The sequence below is a fragment of the Psammomys obesus genome, unplaced genomic scaffold (assembly GCF_907164565.1).
Source record: "Psammomys obesus unplaced genomic scaffold, mPsaObe1.curated_primary_1811, whole genome shotgun sequence".
In the NCBI taxonomy this organism is placed as follows: domain Eukaryota; kingdom Metazoa; phylum Chordata; class Mammalia; order Rodentia; family Muridae; genus Psammomys; species Psammomys obesus.
Genome location: NW_026585698.1, coordinates 3,754,548 through 3,777,165, shown reverse-complemented (window position 1 = coordinate 3,777,165; position 22,618 = coordinate 3,754,548). Strand labels below are relative to the sequence as shown.

General features: G+C 39.5%; 1 protein-coding gene across 1 annotated transcript in view; it reads right to left on the bottom strand.

The window, feature by feature from the left end:
* Positions 1 to 22,618, bottom strand: part of Ctnna3 (catenin alpha 3) — a 1,637,506-nt gene that overhangs the window by 856,067 nt on the left and 758,821 nt on the right. The gene's annotated exons all lie outside the window — the stretch shown is intronic.

The window sequence follows — 22,618 nt, the reverse complement described above, 5'->3', positions numbered from 1 at the left end:
TCAATAAATGGGACCTCAGGGAACTGAAAAGCTTCTGTAAAGCAAAGGACACTGTCGTCATAACAAAACAACTGCCTACAGATTGGGAAAGGATCTTCACCAACCCTATATCTAACAGAGGGCTAATATCCAGTATATACAGAGATCTCAAGAAGTTAAGCAGCAACAGATCAAGTAATCCAATTAAAAAATGTTGTATAGAGCTAAACAGAGAATTCTCAATACAGGAATATCGAATGGCAGAGAAATGTTAAAAGAAATGTTCAATGTCCTTAGTCATCAGGGAAATGCAAATCAAAACGACCCTGAGATTTCACCTTACACTCATCAGAATGGCTAAGATGAAAAACTCAAGTGACAACACATGCTGGAGAGGATATAGAGAAAGGGGAACCTTCCTTCACTGCTGGTGGAAATGTAAACTTGTACAATCACTCTGGAAATCAATCTGGCACATTCTCAGACAATTATGAATAGCGCTTTCTCAAGATCCAGCCATACCACTAATATGCATATATCCAAAAGACGCTCAAGTATACAACAAGGATATCTGCTCAACCATGTTTGTAGCAGCTTTGTTTGTAATAGCAAGAAACTAGAAACAACCCACGTGTTGAGGAATGGATACAGAAATTGTGGTACATCTACACAATGGAATATTACTCAGCATAAAAAACAAGGAAATCATGAAATTTGCAGGTAAATGGTGGGAACTGGAAAAGATCATCCTGAGGGAGGTATCCCAGAAGCATAAAGAAACACAGGGTATATACTCACTCATAAGTGGATATTTGTTGTATAATATAGGATAAACATACTAAAATATGTACACCTAAGGAAGCTAATCAGGAAAGAGCACTGTGGCTAAGATGTTCAATCCCCATTCAGAAAGGCAAAGAGGATGGACATGGGAGGAGGGAGAAAACAGGGAACAGGATAGGAGCCTGCCACAGAGGGCCTCTGAAAGGCTCTACCCTGCAGGATATTGATGCAGATGCTGAGACTCATAGCCAAACTTTGGGCAGAGTGCAGGGAATCTTATGAAAGAAGTGGGAGATAGTAAGACCTGGAGAGGACAGGAGCTCCATCAGGACAGCAACAGATCCAAAAAGTCTGGGCCTAGGGGGTCTTTTCTGAGACTGACACTCCAGCCAAGGACCACTCATGGAGATGGCCTGGACATCCTGCACAGATGTAGCCCATGGCAGTTCAGTGTCCAAGTGGGTTCCATAGTAATGAGGACAGAGACTGTCTCTGACATGAACTGATTGGCCTGCTCTTTGATCACTTCCCTCTGAGAGGGGAACAGCCTTACAGGCCACAGAGGAAGACAATGCAGCCAGGCCTGATGAGACCTGATAGACTTGGATCAGAAGGGGAGGAGGACTTATCAGTGGACTGGGGGAGGGGCACAGGTGGGGAAGAGAGAGGGAGGGTGGAATTGGGAGGGGAGAATGGAGGGAGCTACAGGAGGGATGCAAAGTGAATAAACTTTACTTAATAAAAATAATTTAAAAAGATGAAGAAAAGAAGATAAATAGGGAGGGGAGGAGAGAATAAAAAAGAGAGAAGATGGAAGGAAAGGGGAGGGGAAAGGAGGATAGACGAGAGGAGAAGAGGGGAGAAAAGAGGAGAGGAGAGAAGCAAAGAGAAGCAAAGAGAAGTGAAGAGGAGAAGCAAAAAGTGAAGAGGAGAAGGGAAGAAAAGAGGAGGGGAGAGGAGACAAAGGGGAGGAGAGGGAAAGGGAAGAGGAGGGAGGGGAAGGGAGGGGAAGGTAGGGGAGAAGAGAAGAGAATCAGAGGCTTTCTCCAGATCTCAGGTTCTTCCCCTGGAAGTTGAATGTGAGAGAAACTTGAGGTATCGTGCACTCTGACATGGTTCCTTGAATCTGGTGAAGCTCTCTAACCCCCAACACTCATTTAGAAGTATGCGACCAAGAAACTCATTTTCTGGAGTTGTCTTTATCCTGAGTTTTATATTAATATAATCTCATCATTCTTGCTTGTTTTGATTCAAGTTTCAGCATCCTTAACTTAAATTTCATATTTTATATGTTCTCACATGATAAGTTAATACAATTTTTTTCGAAATGATGTTAAATATCATTGTGAAATATAGACCCTACAGTGAGGATAGGGCAGGTATAACTTCATCAGCAAAGTCCTGAAAGAATATACCTGGAGGTCCTACTGAGCTGTATGTCAACATGCCCAGCTAATGTGCCTGAGGTGCCGCTGTGCTTTACCAAGTGTGTTCAGAGAATGCGGCCCCACAGAACTCAGTACACAGTGGACCATCTTAGCCGTAAATGCCTCATACGTTTGATTAGGTTCTTCCGTCGACAGCATATGCAATATTGTGCTCGGAGACATAGTTTTCTAACCATACTTTGAAAACATTTTGTATAGGGCTAGAGACGTGGCTCAGCCATTGACAGTGTCTGTTGCTCCTGCAGTAGGGGCCTGAGATTGGTTCCTACTGTGTGTATGGGTGGCCCACTACCACCTGTAACTCAGCTCTAGAGGATCCAATCCTTCCCCTGGCATTCTCCAGCTTCTGTACAAATTTAGCACACGCGCGCGCACGAGCATGAACACACACACACACACACACGCACACACACACACACAAATGAGATCTTTAAAAAGGTTACCTCTCACTTCACTAAGGACTGGAAAATAAGTAAAATCAACTGAAGTTCACATACAAGGCTGGTGGAAACATACAATGAATGGCACAGCAACCTTAAGAAGCACTTTGGTGCTTACTGAAACAGTTAAATTAATAACAATTGTGTAATCCACCCAACCCATCCCCACGTACTTCTATTGACAGAAGAAAAGCCCAAAAGTATCTAGTACATGAATATATTTGTAATAGACTCAAATAGGAGAAAATACAAATATCTGTCACCAGATAAATAAATTAGGGCATATTAAAATTTACTCATTAATAAAAATGAACAGTGAATGTAAAAACCTTTACAAACCCATAAAACATCATGACAAATAAAGACGCCCTGGTTGAAACTCTTACATGTTGTGTGAATAAGTTTGTTTTAAACTTAAGAAGGTGCACAGACATCAGTAGCGATTAAGAGAGAAAGCAGTGGTGAGCTGGGAGCACAGGTAAAAAGGGTGACTGGCCAGCAAGAAGCAGAAAGAAACTTGAGAGATCAGAAACACTTGTCGATTTTGCAATTTTGTTTTGTTTCATAATTCTTTGGATTTGTACATGTCAAATTGAACGCTTTAAATATGTACGGTTTATCTTATGTGAATTATATGTCTATATATTTCTGTTAAAAGCAGAAGGAAAAAGAAAGAGACAGAGAAGAAAGGGAGAGAGAGAGGAGAAAGGAGAGAGAAGGAAGGAGGGAGGGAAAGGAGGAGGGAGGAAGAGAGGGAAGGAAGAGGCAAAATGTTGAGGTGCTTACTGAGGGCGTGACAATATTCAGCTAGCAAATAGAACCACTATGACACAAGTTAACACCTAAGTGGTTGTTGGAAAGGAAATTTTATGTTTCCTGAGTCCTCCCCACAGGCAGTCACAACCAAAATGACATGATCCACTCAGAAAAAGAAACACACACACACACACACACAGTCTTAATAGTCTTAATGTTCTACTTTACCTATTACACTGCCATTGCCAGCATCTGATACACTACAGTCTGTCCTGATTCTTTTTTAATGTCCTTAAAATACACTGAAATCCTTCTCTTAGGACATCTGGAACATCTGTGGCCTGAGTCCAAAATTTTTCCTGTGTATTGTTACCTTGTCTGGCCACGTCTATAACAGAAAGTTCAAATGTCTTCATTCAAGGCCAGGTCTTCCCAGCCCACACTGCTAACACAGCTTTCGTATATGGCTGTAACTACCCATTTTATTCTCTTCAGAGCGCTTAGGACTGAGGTGCCATTTTACGTATTTATTCATTTTAGGCGTATATTATATATTTTTTGGCTGTCCTTCAGTGCGATGTAAATTATATAAGATACATGTTTTGCTCAAGATCAGGAGTCACTTGCTAATACTGGGTTAGCAGAGCTAAGTGTGCTACCACGTGCCTGTAATCCCAGAACTCAGAAGGCTAAGACAAGAGGATTGCAAGTATAAGGCTAGCCTGGGATACGTGGCCAGAATCTGTCTCGAGAGAAAAACAGCCATTCGAATGTATTCACCATGTGCAGGCTGCTTTAACAGACAAAGACATCTTAGCATTCTAATATTGACTTAATTATTTCCGCAGTATAAGATTATATAACTATTTGTATTCAAACATTTTAAATGAATAATTTTGTCATGACTTGTTTGAAACTATGGGGGGAAATAAGAAATATCAAAAAGTGGGCATTTTTATTTTTAATTATGTATTATATTTATGTACTTGTTAAATGGTTTAATTTTTTACAAAATATGTCAGTGTACGTTTATGTGTAGGTGAATTTAGGTGCCTGCTGAGGTCAGAAAAGGGTCAGAGTAGCTGGAACGAGAGTTGCAAACACATTGTAAGCTGTCCAATGGGGGTGCTGAAGAATGAACTCAGGTTCTTCACAACAGCAGCCTGCTTCTTAACTGCTGAGCCATCTCCCTAGCCCTGTGAATTGTATTTTTGAAACATACATGTACAATATCAGAAAACACTCCTCTTGAAAACAAATGATCTTGTTCAAGATGGATAAGGTGGCCCTTGTTCTGGAAGGCAGTTAGCGTTCAATTGTCTACACCAGTTTAAACTCCCATAGACACTGCAGTCTTAGAAGTGATTCTGGCAGCAGTTACGAACTCTCAGTCTCCTACACAAAGTTTATAATAAATGTATTGCGTGGTGTGTGTGTGCTCAAGGACACAGGTGTGGGCTTTTTCAAAGCGTGGACTCTGGTTAGCATTGCATTAAATTGATATATTCATATAGCTAGCGAGGAATGGCATCATCAGAATGCTATGTCTTCCCATCTTGGAGCTTGATCTCCGTACCCAGTCTTTTTTATTTATCTTATTTCATTAACACTTAAGGTCTAGATTTACATTCATTTATTAGAACACTCTAGGCAATATCCATATATAGTGACAGTGTGACCAGATTTTTCCACTGCTAGCTACATATTTTAATATACTTTCTTATATCTTGGTTCTTTACAAAATATTTATTTTTGTTCTCCTAAGCTGATTAGACTTACCATCAAATAACCCACAAATAATGACTTTGATTCTCCTCTTTCTTCTGATACTTTCTTTGCTTATTACACTCACTTAGGTGATTCTTTCAAAATGCTAAATAATGCAGAATGGTGGAGATGAGCATTTCATTGCTGACTGTATTCTCCTAAAAAGTCTAATATAGCTTCAGGTTACATGTTTTTGGTTCTGGAGCTATGCCTCAAGAAAGTCTTTTATTCCTATTTAACTTAGAAGATGCAAGTAAGATGTACTTATTTACATCTTACTTAGAAGGACTTCGGATTTTTTGCCAAATACTTTTCATGCATGTTTCTATAATCATGATTTTTGTTTCATAATTCTGTCTTAACAGAATAATAGATGGATTTTGTAATTACGAAATTCTCCTTTGTCCATGGCATATATCTTATTTTAAACAGGAGTTAAATTATAGCTCTAACACTTGGATGTACAAATACAGAATGGAGGTGTTCTGGTTCTGCTGTTGCTGCCAAACCATTCCGTCCCCCACATCCCTAAAGCCTCTCCTCCCCTGCACCCTCTACCTCCCTGGAAAATAACACCTTCCATCCAGCTAGAATGCTGAAGTCATCTCAGATCGCTACTTTCTCTAACTCCCACACCCAATCTGTCCCCACATTCCCTTTGATAATACTTCTGAAGCATCTCTCAACCCTAGATTTCCATCCATTGACTTCCTGTAGGCTCTCTGTATCGCCACCTCCTTAGTTACAAGTTCCTAACTGAATCTATGGACTCCCATCTTGTTCATTCACACAACCGAAATATTTCCAGCTAGAACACGAGCACGATGCTTTGTTTCTTAAATTACTCCAATGCTTCCTCTAAATAAAGATTTATGTAACCAATGAATGCCTTGGGAACAGCAAGCATGTTATCATCCGCCGCGTGCTGATTATTTCAAATGCTTTTCGTTGTTGTCTGAGCTCCTCCATGCTGAAACAATTGGCCTCGTGCTTAGGAAGCACTTCCTCACAAGCTCCTTCAGATTTTTTTTATCCGTCTTGATTGTCACTCTCATAAAAATGAGGGCTCTCTGACCACATTCTTAGCTTAATCATGCTCCTTTCCCATCTCATTTTGTCTGAGACTCTTCAGGATCTGGCAGAGCATCGCGGCTCAATGCGAAGATTCCGTTTACTTGGGGTGTGTACATACATTGAAACTCGGTTGAACGTGAGCTAACACAACAGCGTAGGTGCTTATTTTCAAGGAAATGGCTCGGGAACAGAGAAAACAAAGTCACAGAACTCTACGCAGGTGCTCCTTCAGATGGTGCACAATCAGGACGTTCCCGGCCCACAGAGGCAGCCGGTGCTGTGAGACGCCCCACTGCAAAGATGCTTGGGTTTCTCACGGCGCTTCAGGATTTTTTTGTGGGGGAGGGGGAGAGGTTTCAGTGGGGGGGGGGACACACAGGTGCAAGGACAGGGCTGTCTAAGCTACAGAATATCAGAAAGAAAATAGAACCATTGCCTCCTGTATCTTGTGACCAGCTAAGAGAGAAAAGAAGAAATAGAGTCTGCCCTAGTTTGCTTCCCAGTTACAGTAATAAACACCACTAACAGAAGGGGCTGAGGGAAGAAAGAACTTATTTCAGCTAACGGGTTGCAGTCCTTCATAGAAATAAGTCAAGGCAGAAGCTTGAAGCAGACGCTGAAGCAGAGACCGTGGAGGAATACTGCGCACATGCTCTGAACACCGCCCCCCATACACACGCATGCACACACACACACACACACAAATAATCCATTCTCAGAAGAAGAATTCTGGGTGATGTAGAATATGTGGCACCTCAGGTTCCCGTACGCAGTAGTTGTCTTAGGTCATAGGAACCATCAGCCGCCCTCACTTCTCAACAGCATTTTCCTCCAAGAATCACTGAAATTTGCAGGACATGTTGGGAGTTATGTATAAATTTTAATTCTCTCAAACACTAAGCAAAATAGCTACTGTCATTCTAGTGTCATGTGGACAAGGTTTCTGAGGTGCTTGGGTTCCATCCCTGGGTGTTCTTGGTGACCGCACCAGTCCCGTGGAGGCTCCATTCTCCTGGGCTGGCTGCAGAGCCTGAACTAGCTGGCACTGAGATCACTGGGCTCAATGTCTTAGAGTCAAGCTAGTGTTCCCTTTCTCACTGTAGCCATAATGACCATGAATTGTGTACTGCCGATGACTGAGCATTTCTTCTTGCTAGAATAAATTAAATAATTTAAGCTCAAGAAAGCAAATCTCTAAAGATATTAAAGTAAATAGACAGAGAGTAAAATTTAGGCTGGAAACAATGAGTTGAAAACAAAGGATATTTGCAAACATTCTTTACAACAATATCTAAATTTTGATTGTTTCAGAGTGATGATGGCAAACTTATTTTGTTTGCTGACACAGAATATAATTGTATAATATCTTATTATAACACAAAGGTTAAGTCATAATTCACTGAACAAGATAGAGCAAGAAACAACATACCACAATGTCTAGAATCCATAAACTAGGCAGTCTGACTCACAATCCTAGCTTGACAATACATTCACATTTATTTCATGACTTTGATGACACAGTCAACCCTCTAGAACTCCATTTCCTAAACTGTAAATTTAGTCTCTACTTCATGTGATGAGGAGTAAATAAATTAATACATTTAAAGTACTTAATTTTCTGGAACAATGAAAGCTCTGAAAAATGTTAGTCATGTATGCAAGAGCAGCAGAAACCCAGCTTTCCACCTGTCATTTGTCCATCATTTTCTTTCTCTTTGTTTGTTTTCTTATTGCTAAACAATCAATTAAAAGAGCCTGGGCCCAGGGATCTTTCCTGAGACTGATACTCCAACCAAGGACCATTAGTGGAGAAAACCTAGAATCCCTGCTCAGATGTAATCCATGGTAGCTCAGTATCCAAGTGGGTTCCCTAGTAAGGGGAACAGGGACTGTCTCTGACATGAACTCAGTGGCTGGCTCTTTGATCACCTCCCCCTGAAGGGGGCTGAGTGCAGCTTTACTAGGCCACAGAGGAAGACAATGCAGCCAATCCTGATGAGACCTGACAGGCTGGAAGGGGAGGAGGACCTCCCCTATCAGTGAACTGGGAGAGGAGCATGGGAGGAAAAGAGGGAGGGCAAGATTGGTAGGGGATGAGTAAGAGGGCTACAGCTGGGATACAAAGTAAATAAATTGTAATAAGTAAAAAAATAAATTAAAAAATAAAATAAAAGAGGGAGCTGAGGGCCAGCTCAGTAAAGGTACTTGTCACGAGTGCTGACAACTGATTTGACTACCAGAGACCCATATGACAGAGAGAGAACTAACTGGCTCCCCCAGCTCATTCTCCACAAAGACACGGGATCATGTGTTTGCATAAATATAAACACAAGTGCACACTACAAAAATATATAAAAATGGATCATCAGAAATTGTAATTGAACAAATGCAAATTTCTGAATGGATCTCACTGACCTATGAGGGTTTCAATCTCTGGTTGCATATTTTCTTTTGAACATTAGCTAACCTCTCTGGGTTTTGTCACTATTTCGCTGAAACCACATCAACACTTATTTTTGGTATTTTTTTTTAATTAATAGCTTCTGTGGATTCATTATAATAATCATTCATCATTTATTCTTTTTACCTACCTGCCCAAATAACATAAGTATGAATACAATTCTGTATGCTTAATGAGAAAAGGAAAGTACGTGGAGTTTTCAAGTACAAAATGCTCAAAGATTTCAAACATTCAATTTTCTCATCTTCCAAGACCCTTGCTCCTGCAGTATCTATGTTTAAATTCTTAATCTGAGACAGATTTCTTTGCAGAAGCAGCTCTCCGATTGTTGCATTTTATCCTGTCAGCTGTGTCTTTGGTCTCTTGTCTAACAGAAACACACAAGGGTCTTTTTCTCCTCCTATCCACTATCACTAAAAGCGTTTTGGTATCTTATTTGGTGATAACAGGTGTCTAGTCAATTTGTGAAACAATAGAAAATCTATGCTGTTCGTCATGCTTGTCAGGTGCCTGAGTTCCACCAGAATTAGCAAACTTTAACTCTCAAATGCCACTTTAACAAATCAGTACCATGAACTGTTTCAGACAGTATGAAATAATAACTTCAGTGGAAAAGAAATTCATATGCAATTAGTTGATTAATTTAATAAATTCTTCCAGAGCTCAATGATATTTCCACATAAATGAATTATGTTTTTAATATAGTCAAGACACTAAGCTAGATTTGAAGATTTTGAAAATTAAGACACTGTGACTCCTACCCTTAGAAGGCTCATACTCTTTGAAGAAAGTAAAAGACTCATAAAAAAAAAAAAAAGAAGAGCATTTGATAGATTCTAAGTGTGGCTGGAGAGAGGGCTTGGTTGCTAGAGTCCTTGCTAGCATGCATTAAGCCCTAGGTTCAAACTGCAGCATTACATAAACTACAGTTGATGGCACACACCTGTAATCTCAGCACTAGGGAGTTGGAAATAAAAGAATTGGAAGTTGAAAGCCATCTTGGCTACCTTTAGAATTTCAGCCTGAGCTACATGAGACCCTGTCAAATAATTCCACATTGGAAGGGACGTGATCAAATCTGCCTTAGAGAATAATTCTTGTTAGAAAAGAGGAAAGGAGGGAGGAAAGAGGAAAGGGAGAGAGAGCAAGAGCTCTAATGAAAGAAGGAGGCAGACATGTGAGATTGGGAAAGAGGGGAGGTTATACACAAGAAATGCAGAATGAAATGGCATGGAGGCAAATGATTTCACCTGGAATGAAAGCAGGCTGAATTAAGGCTATAACAGCTGAAACACAAGTAGGCATTTCAGATAGCAGAAACACTAGAAAGTACATAAGACTGATGACAAATTGGATGGGGAGAAGTATCGAAGACGACTGGTAAGGTGCTCACCTGAGGAGCTTGGTGAATGGCGGATTATTAAAGCAAACAAATACACGCAACAAAGCTCTTGAAAGTTAACTCAGCCAAGCACAGATATTCAGAATCAGTGAAAGAGAAAGACAGAAAACTAGAAGGTGCCAGTGCGGTTGTCTCTAGCAAAACATGTAGAGGGGAAAAGGAAAAAGAAGAAAGTTCATTTCTTTTTAAATCGAGACAAAAGAGTCTAAAAGGTGAATGAGAATGAAAACTTCCAAGAAAAAGTTTCCTTCAGAATTTCACTTAGGGTCAAGCTGTGATGAATAATTTATACAAACATCATTTATTTATTAATATAAATTATTGCTCAAAGACAATGAAATTCTAGAGGAAATGTTTGATCTTCTCTGGCAGTTAAAGTTCTGCATTCATTAAAATAATGAAGAAATATAATAGTTTAGGAAGAAAACAGTGGAAAACTACCATGAGTACATGTATACGGCCAGAAAGCACACTTGCAAACTTTCAGCTGATTGATATTCTACATACTAAAACAAAATGACAAATTTTATTAAAAAATAGTAAAATAATGACTCTCAAGATTTTCTCCTTTACACAAGTAATAAGAATGAAAGCAGAAGAGTCATTACAAATTTTCTCTGAACTCTGGAAATTAACCAAAGACCTAAAGCAATCTGGAGTGTGTGTACTAGAGAGGAGGGGATATTTGTCTTAAAAAAAAATAAAGGGTTTTGCTGTAACTGGCTTTCCTGATTGTCATACACAAATCTGTGGCTATTTTGAAAACCACCAGCATGCATTCATGGTGAAAGATCAGCGGTCCTGAAAGAAAAGAGCTGGAATTCCTAGAGATTCCCAATAATTTGATTTTCCTAGAGATGAAAACATAAAAAAAAAAAACAATATTGCTAGCATGCAATGCTAAAAAGGGAAAAGAAAAGAAAAAAAAATCTACAGTACAATAGCCACAGCATCAATGGCCTCTGGAAACACTGTGTTAAATGAAAGAAGAGCTGGCCACAAAGGCCTCATAGTGCCTTTATAAATATGCCCACAGTGGAGCTAAAGAAAAGCACGTTGACTAAGAACGCATACTGCTTTGCGGGGGACCTCAGTCAGTTCCCAGCACCAACATCGACCACCTAAAGCTCCAGCTCCTGGAATCCATCACCTTCTTCAGGCCTCTGACGGTACCTGCACTCATGTCCATACACAGACAGACACATAGACACACACTCATACATATGACTAAAACTAGATCATTACAAAGATAAATTAACATGCCCAAAGAAAGTAAATCCATTGAGACCAAAAGCAGAATAATAAATGTTTGTGAAAGACTGAGGAAGGGAAGAAAAAATGAGCAGCAACTGGCATGAGGTTCTTTGAGACTACCAGAAGATGCTACAATGCATTATAGTTTGCAACTCTGTAAATACACTGAAAAGTAGTGAAATCACTGATAGGATGAACTTCATGCCCCCTAACAAATGAGTCTATTACAAAGGCAAGTTTTTTTTTTTTTAAAAATGACAAGTCTTTGCATATGCACAGAGAAACATACATGCATCAAGGATGTTTTTCAGTGCCTAACAGATAGTTGTTGTTTGGGATTTTTTTTAACACTGGGTTCTCTATGCAATCCTGACTGTTCTGGAACTCGCTATGCAGACCATGTTCTCCACCTGTCTCAGCCACAGGTGCTGAGATTAAAGGCATGTGCCACCGTGCCTGCTGGACAGATATTTGTTAAGGGAAAGAAATGACTCAATGATGAGTACATGTAAACACACACAAAAAAGGAAATGAATTTTTAAAATCCATGTTAGTTACAGATTGGTGATAGGATCATCAGTGGCCTCTGCTTTCCGTAGTGAATTGTTTGACTTAGCATTATTTACAAAACAAATTGCTAATTCCTGATTATGACTAAATAAGATACATTGGTATCTTCTAAAAAACAGTAATTCTTAGTAGTAAAACTCCAAATACTGGACCAAAGTTCTCTTTTCTATACACAAACACAATCTATCTTTCTTATAATATATTCATTTATAACATGCCTCACTTGTGTCTTCACTAACTTGGCAACCTGTATCCACCCACTACAATATGTTTTCATTCATTAACAGCATCTAAGATGGCTTAGAATTACTTAATTAGAGGCATATCTGAAGGAAATCCAAGTGCTCTTTTTCCCCCTTTTCCCTGGTTTTCTCTCTCCTCTTCTCTCTCTCTCTCTCTCTCTCTCTCTCTCTCTCTCTCTCTCCTGTTTTTCCCCTCTCTCTCTTGGCAAATATATAAATTCTATTATAAGTTCCTTAGGGAAAAGAATGTTACTATATGCATTTGACAGTTTCAAGCAAAGAACAATCTTCATGAAACACATTAGTCTATGTGAAAACCCAGAAGTCCACATATGAAATATGGTGTATTAAATTATTTCCAAGCATATATTTTATCAACAGGTCTCATATAATTATTGACATATTCCACCTATAAACATCTGAGTGAATGCAAGGGATTGGACCACAGAGATCAATAGAAACAACAAGAGAATTTAATAGGAGTTTCTATGAGACAGTGACAGGAAAAAAAAAAAAATTAAAGGAATCCAGTGACTCACACAATGTAAAAGGGCACAGTATCAATGAAAACAGCAGAAAACAGCGGTGAGCTATGCAGTACTGCTACGCAATGCAGAGCACTACCTGTTTCCACTAGGGTCACTTTGAGTCCTAAGAGCCTACGTGTTTACTCTGTTTCCTACAAACTGGAATGACACCATGCCTGCCACCCCTCTAACAGCTTTCTCCTGCAGGATGGAAACAAAGTTGCCTCTTCTTTACAGAGACATTTGATCTTTTACTAGCATGTATGTTAGGTCTTTGCAATACTGTTCAGGACATCCCTCTTCTACGGCAGTTCTCCTGGAGACCTGGCAAGCGCTTGCTCAGACCTAGCGCCCCAGCACACAGGATTGGCTAAGCTTTGGCCTAAACGAGGAATGGTTGAGATTCGATGTCTTTGATTCCCATTTTTAACCTATGTATTTTAGGAAGAACTTTTATTTTAATTTGCCACATTGTGGAGTATATGTAATTATAGCTGCCATATTTGAGATAGAAGAAAGGGTAATATATGATTCTTGTGTCACTGTGTCCTTGTTTCATAACCATACCAGGCATCACTAATCAATCATGGCTGTTTTTACTATAGATGCTCAGAATCCTCATTGCAGTGTCCTGAGGCATCAGAACAGACAGAGGAGTAACCAATGCTATTCTGATCTGCTGGACAACTCTCACAGGAATTCTTTTGGAAACCCACTACTTTTAAAGATTTATAAGTACAATTACTGAAACATACTCATTCCCCTGTAGATGAGTCCTGTAAAAACACCTTTATAGCACTTACGTGTCCTTGAATTCTTCTTCAATGCCACATTAAATGAGGCCGTAGAGCTACACGCAATAGACCGCAATTAAACGTCTTCACTATAGATTCTTATCTGTCGCCATTATTTTTAACCACGGGGCACAGATCCCATTAGAGGAAGTTAGTACTTCTACTACTTATGATGGTGAAGTGGAGAAAAGAAACATAAACGCTTATTGATGAAACCTCTCCAACTACCCTCTGCTAGCAAGGCCTGTCGGGAAAGAAAGTACCAGCTTAGCTGCACAGAGCAGGCCCTGCAGATTGATTTAGCGAAGCCTGGAGAACGTTCCTGCAGGTGTGGGATTATCTCTTTCAGCTGCTGTGCAGCATCTGAGCCACAAGCGACACACACACACAAAAAGGCTGAGTTCTTTAATTGAGGCAGGAACGGATAAAAGAAAGACTCAGTGGCAGAGCCCACTGAGAAGACAACCGAAATTACCACTCCCTGCAAAGCCAGGATTTGTGAGTCATGGAAGGGGGCCTGTGACAGTTCTCCGGGGCCATAGTCAGAGATCAGATTCTTGGGGCCTCTGTCAAGTGTACAACCATGTTTAGAGGCCGGGAAGACCTGGATCAACAACTTGCCTACAAGCCTTTTTGGTGGAAGAGCTCTCCGCAGTGAATCAGAGAGAATGCCAGTGACTGCTTTTAACCTCTGGATGAATAGAAGAGAAAGAAAAAGAGATATGCTTGGAACTGCTGTTTGCCTATTTGCTCATAAACTCTAAGTGGTCACTAGGGGAAAATATTTATTGCACTATATTTCAGTGACTAATTTCCTTATTCAAATTGACACAGATGTGAGGGTTTTTTTTAATATTCTTAAACATCATATTACAATGAACATGGGGGTGGCTGTCTTGTGATCTTGGTACATAACATAGCAAGGGAATGAGGACCACAAGTTCAAGGCCAGCTTGGGCTGTTTTCAGTCTTATAAAGGTAAAAGCCATACAAAATGAAAAGCAAAGGCATCCTTACCTCTCTATTGACTATTTTTCTATATACTATATTTCACTGTGAGACGGAGGAATGGAGAGTGATGGGAGAGGGGGTAGTCAGAAAGATGAAGAGAAAAGAAACGTGGTAATCTGATACCCGGATGTATAAACAAGACGCAAGGCACTGTAGAGAGCTGAAAGCACCGGCTGCCAGTAGTAAACTCAGGGCTAAGACATGAAAGATTTGTGCATGAATAATACGTGTTTACAAGTGAGGGTACGTGTGTACATGTGTATGCACACGAGAATAGAATCCAGGGGTAAGTCACTGTTTATTATTCTGAGACAGTGTCCCATTAGCCCAGAACTCCCACCTTAAGCACGCCTCGCTGGACATCAAGCCCCAGGCATCCCACCCTACCTCTGCCATTATGAGCACTGGCAGCCATGCCTAGCATATTCAAGGTGGTCCTGAAAGCCAAACCTGGGCTACCAGGGGTTGCATAGCAAGTACTTTTTCCACTGGGCCATATCGCTAGCCACAGGGATCTTCATCACCCTATATGAAGCTATCTCTTGGCATCTACATCCACTGTCAACCAACACCGGACGGAACACATTCAGCAGGAACTCATTGTTTTCTTGTCATTCGTGTCAAGGCAGTGCGGTGTAACAGACAGTATAGCATTTATCCTGCTCTAGCCCTGCGGGTAGAGATTTGGGGTTTATAGATGTATGTGTGTCACATGCAGATGCTCCTGAACTGGACCATACTTGGATACCGGTAACCTTTGTGCAGCTTCCAGACCGGTCCCACATTGGCACTCCAAAATGACAGTGCTGTTCAAACCATCTATTATTTTAATTAATTTTTTTTAATATTAGTTACAGTTTATTAGCTTTGTATCCCAGCGGTCTATTAATGGTCGATCTGTTGTCTTATGTGTGATAGACAGTAGCTGAACACTTTACATGCCTTTTCCCAAATGAGTCTGAAGTCAACTTCAGGGCAATAGACATACTCACTTAAACTGTATGGATCGCAACAAGAAGGCCTAAGAGTCTGCACGATGTGCTCATCTTTACACTGGTAATAACCCAAAAAGCCAGAACTGTATCTATGCCCATGATGTCCATCGGGTTGAAAAGTGACTGCAATCGCTCCAAAGTCTTGCAAACCAGAATTAATTCAAATTCATGTAGTGGACAAATAGAGAATATGGCTATTTTCTCTTCTTTATCAGACAAAAACTTATATAGGCATACCAAAAGACTTTTCTAGAGAGTAGGACCAGATATATTTTTGATATTTAAGGAATGCCACATTAAATATGTATATATAATGAATATATATATAATATATATAATACATAATATGTATAATTTGTACAACATATAAATTACACTAAGCACCTCCTTGTTCAGTTTTGCAAGCTTCAAATCAAGGGGGAGTTTGGCATGGAAGACAAAGGCAAAGCATAACAGAGGTTAAGCATTAGAATTCAGGGTACCACCTGGCGGTACCACAATTAACAACTTGCACAAAGTTCAACCAAACTCATGAGGTGATTTGAGTTTTGTGTGATAACATAGCTACTATCTTCATCTCCAATGTTGCAATTCTAAATGTGGGGGTTAGGAATTATGTCTTTGAAGACCTCAACATCTCCAAAGGGTTTCCTAGAATTTGTCATTAAAATGTCTACTGATGTCAATGAAAGCGTTCCTTTCCAGGAAATTCTGGAAGACCTAAATGCTAAATGGGCATGCAAAATGAATAGGTAATGTGAGAGAGGCCTTGAGGGGAATGAGGATTTTGTTGTTCACAAAGATTACAGGTCTGCAGAATCCAAATACACAGTTAATGAAATGAACTTACGGTTTGTAGATAGAACTTGCATTTGCTATTTCAAAGACAGACAGTGGGGGAGACACATCAGATAAAACCAAATTAAAGCAAATTCTAAAAATTGCCTGACCAGTGCTCCTAAAATGTCCCAGGTCATCAAAACAAGGAAAGCCTAGGCAAATTCCACAGACTGCACAGCCTGCTGATAGATATGTGAGGCCTAATGTTGTGGGGTATCTTAAATGAAATCCAGGGACAGAAGGGAGGGGGCATTAGCAAAGTCTAAAAAGTTCAAACTACAAATGGAGTTGAGTGATTAGAATCAGTGTGACAATGTCTGCATTACTTCAGTTTTAAAGAGTACCTCAGTTATATTAGGCGTTAACTGTTTAAGAAAGAGGTTGAAAGGCAGATGAAATCACTCTGTATTATTATTAGCTTTTCTATATAGCTCATTGAATAGAGGTTATTTAAGGAATAAAATACACAAATATTCTCTGTGTGTCTCTTTCTGTCTCTTTCCACACACACCCCCAAACACAACAATATGGTGCCCTTCCAAATGTCCACATTAAAAATACATCAGTTCATCATCCCTTAGAACTGTGGTTCTCAACTGTGGTTCTCATTTGTCACCTCACAAGACCCTCACAAGACCCTTTCAGAAGGGTTGCCTAAGACCATCAGAAAGCATATATATTTACATTATTATTCATAACAGTAGTAAAATTATAGTTACAAAGTGGCAATGAAATAATTTTCTGATTGGGGATCAGAAAATTGTGAGAAACTGTATTAAAGGATCACAGCATTAAGAAGTTGAGAACCACTGCCTTAGAACATTGCTTGGCATAGAGTGGTACTTGATAAAATATTCTGTCTTTGGACGTGTGTATGGATGTGTGTGAGTGCGTGTTTGTGCATGTACATGTCTGTGTATGTGCATTCAGGTGTATACATGTGTGGTGGTCAGAAGACATCATAGATGTTGATTCTCCTTGCTTTAGAAAGGGCCTCTTTGTTCTTTACCATTGTATAAGCCAGAATGAGGTCATGAACCCTCCAGGGTTCCTTTTTTCTCTTTCTCTCTCTCTCTCTCTCACACACACCTTTCCAAAAGAGCATTACAATTACAGGCATGTGGCATAATACCCAACTAAAATGGTTTCTGGGGATTCAACTCAGGTCCTTGTTTGCACAGCTAGTGCTTTAAGCATCATGTCATCTCTTCCATGACTAATATATATTTTTTAATCTTTTTGTAAAAATTCATGCAACATATTATGTTGGATGAGTCCTGAAAGCTGAGAAATCAGCGAGGGTACATGCTCCCTTTTGCATCAGAGTTGAAGTACTTTAACATTTCACTTTACTTTTTTTACACTTCCTTGACTAGACTTAAGGAGTAATGTTTTCTGCTGAACTCAAGCACTGAAATAAATTCTATTCTAGGAGTAATAATGCCACCCTACCACACTATAGACATATATGGCTCAGAAATGAAGCCTTAGGCAGTAACACATGATCCTCAGACAACCTCACTCGTGTAGGCCCCTGACACACCTGAAAGCCTTTTACTTTGTAAACTGATTTTATTACTTTGGTTTGAATAAAATATTTGTTCTACTTAAAAAAAATCAAAAAAGAAAAAAGTATATTCTCAAAGTGTTATTCTAAAAGTATCATTTCCCCTCCTTTAACTCCTCACAAATACTCTCTCTCCCTACCCACAACACAAATTCATGTTCTTTTTTTCTCTTAAAAAAAAAGCAAAAAAGGCATACATATGAATAGAATCACACACACACACACACACACACACAGAGACAGAACAGAGAGAACAGAAAGAATAAAAATGGTACCCAATGTGCATTGGCCAACTACTGTTTCACATGAGACAGTCCCTACAATGTGGTTGATAGATCAGTGTCACACCATTGAAGAAAAATGATTTTCCCTTTCCCAGAAACTATTGCAAAAAGGTTTTTGGTGGAGCGCCACACAGTGTCAAGTATGGGCTCCAAGGCATGGAGCAGGCCTTAAAAAAAAAAATCTTGTTTGCTCCAATAACTTTTGTGTCACTGTTGCAGTGGGCATATCTTTTAGGCAGACTGTTATTGTAATTTACAGGTTTCATAGGTAAAGGAGAGTAATGATTAACCTTCTATCCCCAATAGCACAGTTAGTACCTTCCAGAACCATAATGCTAGTAGTCACCAAAGGTAAAGCTTCTATTTAAGCCCCAGCTAGAATTATTTTTCATGATTGAAAAACATAAATAACTGCTGTTCTCAACAATAGGGTCTTACTGTCATGTTGTAGAAAACCATTGGCAATAACCTGTAATGCTAGGGTAGGGGTCTATGTGATTCCTTTGGCAAACAACTCAAAAAGAAATAATCCATTCTTGCTACTGAGGTTTTTATTGGGTAGCTAAATATATAGAACAAAGAAAGGATATTAAGAGATGCAAGGGAAAAAAGACAAAGTCACATACAAAGACAAGCCCATAAGAAAAATATCTGATTTTTTTTTCCCCAATGGAGACCCTGAAATCCAGAAGGGCTTGAATGGGTGTTCTATAAATCCTGAACAATCAGATGCCATCCCAGCTGGATACTACTATACCCAGCAAATCTATCAATCATAGCCAAAAGAGAAAGAGAAACATTTCATGTTATAAACAAATTTAATCAATTTCTGTCCACCACTCCAGCTCTACATGGGACACCAGAAGAAAAACTTCAGTCTGAAATGAAGATTAACTAAACCCAAAAGGACATAATGAATAAAAACATTCTATATCAGTTAACCAAAAAGGAAAACAAACACTACAATAATAAAATAACGTGAATTAATAAGCAGTGCTCAATAATAACCCTCAATATTAATGGTCTCAATTCTGCCCCCTTGTGGGGAAAAACACTGACTAATAGACTACATTAGTAAACAGAATCTATCATTCTTCTACCTCCAAGAAACATACCTCACAATCAAGGACAATACTACTTTAGCATAAATGATTGAAAAAAAGTGGGGGAAGGGGAGGAGAATGGGACCGGGAGGGTTGAGGGAGGGCCTTATGAAGGGATACAAAGTGAATAAACTATAATTAATAAAAACAAATAAACTTAATTATAAAAAAAGGGTTCCAAGCAAACAGAACCAAGAAAAAAGCAATCGTACTATTTTAATATTTGAGAAAATAAACTTCAAAACTGATCAGAAGACTTAAGAGAAGGACACTACATAATCATTAAAGAAAGCATTGACCAAGAGGACATTATAATTCTCAATGTATATTCCAAACACAAGGACATCCAATTTCAAAAAATAAAAAAATAAAAAAATTAAAACACCATGGCAACTAAAATCTCACCCTCAGATCTAAAAAAAATTTTCCACCCAAACACTAAATATTTTTTAATCAATAACTCAGTGTTTCAACTCCTTTGTGGGTGTATGCTCTGAAAATGAATTTTATTCAGAAAATTCTAATAAATTTCCTACTTTAAAAAGTTCCACCCCCTCAAAGAAAGCCTCTCAGAAGCTCTTATTCTGATGAGAGCGCTGAGGGGAGCTCTCCACGGCTGATGGCTTCCGAAAGGGTGCGGATGGGGAAGAAGGCAGTTGCCAGTTTGCTTGCTTGCTTGCTTGCTTGCTTGCTTGCTTGCTTGCTTGTTTTAAGGAGTTGGTCCCTGGGACTTTGCCTATGCTCCAATGAGTATATAGGCAACCCAACCTGACTTTTTTTTTTTTTTGGTGGGGGGGGGAGGTTAAGGGCAGGTTAGAAGGGTCAAGGGGCTGACCTGGGAGGACTGGAGAATGAGTGTGATCAGGGTGCATGAGGTAAATTCTCAGATAATCAGAAAAATATTGTGTCAGGGGGAACAACATGAGTCCTCAATTGTCTCTTTCTCCTTAATTTCACACCCTCTGTGTTCCTTCAGTTTCCCACTATTTTGTTTCTATTTGTCTCAAAGGCTTCTTCAGTGTCTTCTTTGGGTGGGGCCCTCATTCCAGGATCTGCTTTGTCTTCTCTTGCCCCAAGACCAAAATGTTCCAGCAAATCATCCAGCCACTTGTAGCTTTCAGTTTGAGTTCACCAGTCTCTTATTGTTACTCCAAGGACAGGAACCCCACAAGGAGAGTAACAGAACCAGAAAATCTAAGCACAGGGGTCTTCCCAGAGACTCATACTCCAACCAAGTACCAGGTATGGAGATAACCTAGAATCTCTGCACAGATGTAGCACATGATAGTTCAGTGTCCAAGTGGGTTACATAGTAAAGGGAAGAGGGACTGCCTCTGACATAATCTGATTGGCCTGCTCTTTGATCACCTCCCCCTGAGTGGGGAGCAGCCTTACCAGGCCACAGAAGAAGACAATGCAGCCATTCCTGATGTGATCTGATAGACTAAGATCAGAAGGAAGGAGAGGAGGACCTCCCCTATCAGTGGACTTGGGGAGGGGCGTGCATGAGGAAGGGGGAGGGAGGAGAGGATTGGGAGGGGAGGAGGGAGAGCCTTATGGGGGGTATAAAGTGAATAAACTGCAGTTAATAAAAATTTTTTAAAAAAGAGTTACTCCAAACAATCCTGAGCTCTCCAGAAACTTCCTGGGTGAATTTCCCCTTCCAGTCTCTTCAGTTCAGTATGACTATAGAAGAATGCTTGCAGGGTTCAATATACCAGCCTCATATTATATTGGATATAGCTTATCCAATACAAATTATTTTGAAATTTTAAATTATTGTACTTGTTATTTAGGATAAATTTTTTAGGAAAAGGACACAAAGACAATACCACAGAGGGGTGCCATGAAATTTTAAAATTGATCAATATGATCTTGTTTTAGTTATGGAGGTACTTATCAATCTTGCCGAAGCACATGAGCACTTGATTATATATAGGCTGTAGAGAGGTACAGCTGTTTAAAATGCCTTTATGTAGGGCTTTATAAACCAAAACTTATTTATGAATTTACAAAGTTACTGTAAGATACCATGATGTCTATTATTTTCTGTGAAAATCTACTATTGTATGTAATAGCTGTACACACTTAAACTCATGGGGCTCCACTTTGGTTGCCAATAGCATGACTAGGGTTAAGTCACAAAGGTAAAAACTTTCATGAAATACAGAGAAATACACACCGGCAAGCTATTGCAAAGATCTGAGTTGTATTTGTTCCTCATGCAGATGTATTTCTTTGAGCTCTTTGCAGAATTAAGTAAAATATTCAATTTCTGGAACTAAAAGCTATCAAACCTCTCTGAAAGCCTTTGGAATAGTTTGGTAGATGGGAAACTGAAGACCAAAATTGCCTTTCTGAAGAATAGAGCTTTGTAAAATATGGAGCTAGGAGAATATAAAAACACAGGCTCACTTCAAGATACAGAAGTGGGTAAAATTGAGGTGCTAATCAAAATGTTTGAAGACTGTCATCCCACTAAGAATAATGCCATCCTTAAGAGCCACGTGTTCAACATCTGCAAACCAAACGCAGATGAAAAATTCTATTAGCTTGTACCAGAAATGTGAGCACTCAGCTCAAACTGAGGCTGTTGTGGGGAGTATAATTCAAAGTAATATCAGGATGGAAATGATGAGTGAGGAGAAAAGGTAAAATTATTACATAAACACAATTTATTTTGGAAAAGCATATGAGCTCACATGCAAGGCAGCAAAATCTTAACTTTCTCTTGGTAATTGAATAGCGGAGTCAGCACAGGTTTTTGGGAGGAAATAAAAAACCAGACTAAGCCAAATGAATCTGATATCTGAAAACTTTTCTGATTCCCCCAGGCCAAAAGGAATATTTTGTTCTTTGTTTTCCAGTTGTTCCAATCACTTATCTCCATAGTACCTACGCAGGGTAGCTTTATGTCATCTTGACACAGACTAAAGTCATCTGAAAGGAGGGAAACTCAATTAAGAAAATGCCTCCATAAGATCTGGCTGTAGGCAAACCTGTACAAGATTTTCTTTTTTTAATTTTTATTTTTTTATATTAATTACAGGTTGTTTACTTTGTTTCCCAGCTGTAGCCTCCTCCCTCATTCCCTCCCAACAATTAGTGACTCATGGGGGGAGGGCCCAGCCCATTGTGACTGGTATTATCCCTGGGCTGCTGGTCCAGGATTCTATAACAAAGCAGGCTGAGCAAGCCATGGGGAGCTAGCCAGTAAGCAGCACCCCTTCATGGCCTCTGCATCCGTTTCTGCCTTCAGTTTCCTGCCCTGTTTGAATTCCTGTCCTGACTCCCTTTGATTATAAACAGAAATATAGAAGT